The following is a 5,247-nucleotide window of genomic DNA, read 5'->3' on the forward strand; positions in this document are numbered from 1 at the left end:
TGGGGATTGGTCCTGCTTTGAGCAGGGGGTTAGACTAGATGACCTCCTGAGGTCCTTTCCAACCCTGGTATTGTATGATTCTACATCACAGTGACAGAAGCCAGGTAGTACTTAGATAGATAGAGGAGTTCAGTGACTTGCCTGGGCAGTTGCCTAGTGCATTAGGCATTGGCTGTAGAATCAAAGGATCTGTATTCTAATCTTGGGTCTGACAATTTGCTATGATTAGTTAGCACTTTTTACCAACATTTGCCTTGCACTCATAGACTTTAAGGTCAGAAGGCACCATCATGATCATCTAGTCTGACCTCCTGCACATACATGACTTAGATGCATAGTCAATGTGTGTGTCTTGTCAGTGTGCTTGAAATGAGACAGAATTGTGTTTGGGCCATTACAAACTAACTAAGCTAGTACTACTCAAGCCTGTCAATGCTATTTATTTAAAATTTAGAACATTGTTCCCCAGATCCTAAGCTGCAGATGAAGAGCACTCAGCACAGTTCACGGGGTGTGGGTGCATATGGGTTCCTCTAGTACAAGTGCAACTTAGAGCAGCCCCCGGGCTGCCTAAGACTCCTACAAGGCATTCCAGTAGCTAGGATAACAGGGAAGTAGGGATGCCCTGGCTTACCCCCCGAACCTCTATGGCAGCGCGACATTTGTCGAGTATACCCCAATGCTGGGAGGAATCATCCGTACAGTGTGTAAGGCAGTTTTAGCACATCTTTGAGCTAGCAGACAAAGAGATGCTGTTCTTGAGTATACAGAATATGTATTTAGAGCATTAGTAAGTGTTCTTTAGTGCAAGGGGCCCAATTCTCAGGTCTAGCTGAGCATAGTTTAGTGTAGTACCTGAGGAAAGGGGGAAAGGCAGCTGTATGCCAATTTTGTGGCTCCCTGAACCTGGTATTTTGGCCCCCTCTGCAAATTAGAGCAAACTCAAAGCTGGTCTAATTTACAGCTGCAAACAATCCAAAGAGGGATTGCCAGAATCTCTGACACACCACACATGCTGGGATGGAAAGGGTTGGCATAGAGGTGGCTATGTCAGCTTTGTGCTAAGTTGGAATTCCTCCAGGCCTCATGTGGCCAGATAAGCCAGCTGTACAACCCCTTGCACCATCAGAGCTGCACACACAAAGGGACCGGAGCAGGGCTAAGGATCAGGCCCAGGGTTTTTCAGCCACAAATTAGAGAGATGCTACAGTACCTCCATAGTTAAGGATGTGTCATAATTTTTATGTTAAATTGGTCATTAAAATGTTGGGTTTTTACTACAGGAAATTGAAAATATGTATTTGACGTATCTGAAGACCGTTTTAACTTTCATCCTGATTATTCCAGATGTTCTCCAGATGTCTGAGGAATAGACAGTTTGAAACAGCAGAATGCGTTGGCTTTAACAAGTCCCTACTTCAGAGCAGCCAAAGAACTAAGAACTTTTTGTTCATTTTGATTTTTCTTGTACAGGTAATTTCAGTCACCAGTCAACAAAACTTACTTCCAATCAGTCAAATAAAGTGATTTGTTCCTACACAGAGAATGTGCATGGAGAGGTACATTCTTTCCCCACTGCTTCCCACTCTATTCTGTTTGGGTTTGTATGCTACAGTCATCATTGCGGTATCTGGGTGCCTCCTGGCACAGAAGGCCCAATAAGCAGTGGAAATTATGTGGTTCCATTGTGGAGGGGGTTGAGGTAGGGGCCTATTGGGATCCTGCATAAAGGGTTTGCAAAACTTGCCTATTTGGGGGCTATACTTTTCAGAAGTTTCCTCCACTGCAGCACATATGGGCACATCGGAGTTTGTAAGTTGATATGCAAATACACTGATCCATTAACCAACACACCGGACCCACTGTCACCCTCAGAGGGGAGCACAGCATCCTTCAAACTCAACAGCAGAGGTGGAATGGCTCTGCTGCCCCTCTGTGGTGTGGGGAAAGTATTCCATTCTTACCTCCAACCCAGAAGAAATCTAGCCTAACCAGTTCCAGGATCTGGCCCAGAATTTGCTGTCTTCTCTCTGCAGAGAGTACTGCAGTTGGAAAGGCACATTTCTAAGTCAGGCTTCATTTGTAAGTAAGTGGCAAGTGAGCAATCAAAATCTGATTAATATTTTAATATTTTATTCAATCCTTAGTGATCTTGCCAATAGCTTGACCTGAGATAAAAGCCATTTCTATTTAATTCATTATGTGGGAGGAAATAAAGTAGTTCTTAACACTCCATCTTTGTTCCTTTACATTCCAGAAGTCAGAGACAGTGAGAGAGGTCACCTGTAAATTGTGCATCTATGGCAAGGAACCATGAAGTGAATGAAGGATGAAAAGCTTGTCTAAACACAGAAGTTGCACTGGTTTAACTTAAATTAGTTGAATTAACTGGGTACAAGATTTGTGTGTGGACTCTTTTATATTGGTTTAAAACTGATCATATCAGTTTTGCTTGCACATTCGATGTAAGTCAGGTTTAAAGTGACAGAAGAAGTCTGTATACAATTGCACTGGTTTAACTAAATAGGTATAAAATTACACCTTTAGTTATATTGGTAACAACTTTGTTTGTAGACAAACCTAAGTGAAAATCTTAACTGTGAATTTCCCTGCTATTATTAGGATCACCAAGATATTTAATTGTACTTCAATATTGCTTCTTGCATGTTTCTATTTTATTAAGATTCATTGAATAAAGAAAATACATATATGAGAGTCTGAGAGACTTCTAGAATTGATATTATTTTCAACTTATACCAGAATGGTGTCTTAGAAAATAGTACTTAAGGAAATAAATTCTTCTACTAATAGGAAAGATCACCATTGTATTCAGAAACTCTATATAGTTCATTGTGCCAGTGGAATCTAGTTTACTGTAAAATAGAACACTACATGATTCAAGTAATAAACTGGCTTGTATATGTCTACCACAGCCCTCTATTGAATTTAAACACAACTGTTCAACTGCATATCAAAGGACTAATGTAGGGTATTTTCATTTTTTTTATTGTAGCAGAGGTTAATGTTTTGAGGAGCAACTGTAACTTCTGCTTTACAAAGTCTGCACTGTCCGCTCCACATAGAGGTGCCTAAGAAACAGGTAGTGGCAGGAACTGCCATGTGGAAGAGACCCTAGAGAACAACTTGGTGGGGCAGCTTTTATTGCCTTAGTATGGAGAAAATTACCAACAGAGGAGTTAAGAATGAAATTCTCTCTCACCGTGTCCAATAACAGAGGCACGAGGAGGGCAGGGGGCAGCTATTGTTCATCTCCTTTCAATCTTTTCCCAACTTAAGCTCAGCCTGGACCAGGGGCAATTTTCAAAAATTTCCCAACATTGCTTCCAGTTCAGCTCCACTAGTGTCAGCAACATTGGGAGCCCTAGTGCCTGATTCTCTGTTGCCTTGAACCTTGTGTAGTTATTGTGGGTGCAACACACACCTACTTTGCCCTTTGTGGTGGTATAAACTGTGCAAGGTGCAGGATAATGAAGAATCAGACCCCTGGTGTAGAGAGGGCTTCCATGGCTGCCCATGTCATAAGCACTGTGTCCATAAAACCTACTTTGATCAATGTTAGACGACATGGGTCCTGATGCTCCATTGTCCTTGTGCAGTCATTTATACCTGTGCAGTGAGTGCAAAACACTACCACATCAGAATAGTTGTTTTTTACATCCACATGCACTGTTGCAAATGATTGCATTAGGTGCAGGCAGTTTTGACAATGCTCATGATTTTATTGTGACTCTCACAATATTTGGTATTACTCTTAAAGCCCCAGCTCCCAGAGTCAGGTGATTTACTGAGACTCTCAACTTTTTTTTTTTTTAAGGAGGTTTTTAGCCTTCATGGTCATGGACAAAAGCTGGAAAACATGAATCTTAAAGGCTCAAAAAACAGAATAAAAAGAACTCAAATTTATTAGTTTGGGTGTCTATCTTGTAATTTTTCAATGCTTAGAGTGGCAATACTGTGCACTGCCAGTGAGAGTTGGACCCATGGTTCTTTGAATGTAGGGTGGCCAGGTGTCCAGTTTTCGACCAGAAAGTCGGGTCAAAAAGGGGACCTGACAGTGTCCGGTCAGATCTACTGACCAGATGCCCAAAGTCCAGTTAGTGCGGGCAGGGGAGGGGCTGAGTCCTCACCCATGCCAGCCCCTACTCAGCCATGGCCACCTCCGTCTCTGCAGATGAGTCCCTCCTGACCCACGCAGGGAGGGTGTGAGAAGGGAAAAGCAGTGAGCAACGGAGGGAGAAGGAAAGAGGAGCGAATGGGGGGGGGCAGGACAGGAGTGGGGCCTCGGGGGAAGAGGCAGGGCAGGGATGGTTCTGGCAGTCCAGCCGGAGTGTTGGGCTTTTAAATATTACAAAGTCTGCAACCCTATTCAAATAGCAGCTGCTTGAGGCACCACAGTAGCACTGGGGTACCAGTGTGGTTCACGCCAGTGGAGCTGAGCCAGCATGAGCAGATTTGCTCCCAGCCAATGAGCTCCTGAGGGAGTGGGTGGCTAAAGCCCTGTTACAGCCCTGAAAAAAACAGGCAGAAACAGCCTGCCAGCATGGGAGAGCCCCTGGGGCAGAGAGGAGCATTGGAGGCACAGGGAAGGGGTTTCAGAGTAGCAGCCGTTTTAGTCTGTATCCGCAAAAAGAACAGGAGTACTTGTGGCACCTTAGAGACTAACAAATTTATTTGCGCATAAGCTTTCGTGGGGTACAGCCAGGGCTGGCTCCAGCATTTCTGCCGCCCCAAGCAATAAATAAATAAATAAATAAATAAAAATTAAAAAAGCTGTGATCGCGATCGGCGGCGGCAATTGGGAAAAAAAAAAAGCCGTGATTGGCGGCGGCAGTTCAGCGGCAGGTCCTTCACTCCTAGAGGGAGTGAGGGACCTGCCGCCCCCGAATTGCCACAGGTGCTGCCCCTCTCCCTTGGCCGCCCCAAGCACCTGCTTGTTAAGCTGGTGCCTGGAGCCGGCCCTGGCTACAGCCCACTTCACTAGATGCTTTCAGTGGGGAGGCGGAGGTGCATCTCCATGAGAGGGGCAGGAGAGGCTGTCCCTGGGGGAGAAGGAGGGGCCAATGAGGGAAAGCATCTCCCTGAGGACAGGGGGCGGGGCCAGTGGGGGGAATTAGTGAGGGGAGAACAGCTCCCTGAGGCTAGGGGGCGGAGCCAATGGGGGGAGAGCATCTCCCTGAGGACGGGGGGGGCGGAGCCAATGGGGGGGAGAGCATCTCCCTGAGGCCA

The sequence above is a fragment of the Chrysemys picta genome, chromosome 15, assembly GCF_011386835.1.
Source record: "Chrysemys picta bellii isolate R12L10 chromosome 15, ASM1138683v2, whole genome shotgun sequence".
NCBI classification, from domain to species: Eukaryota; Metazoa; Chordata; order Testudines; family Emydidae; genus Chrysemys; species Chrysemys picta.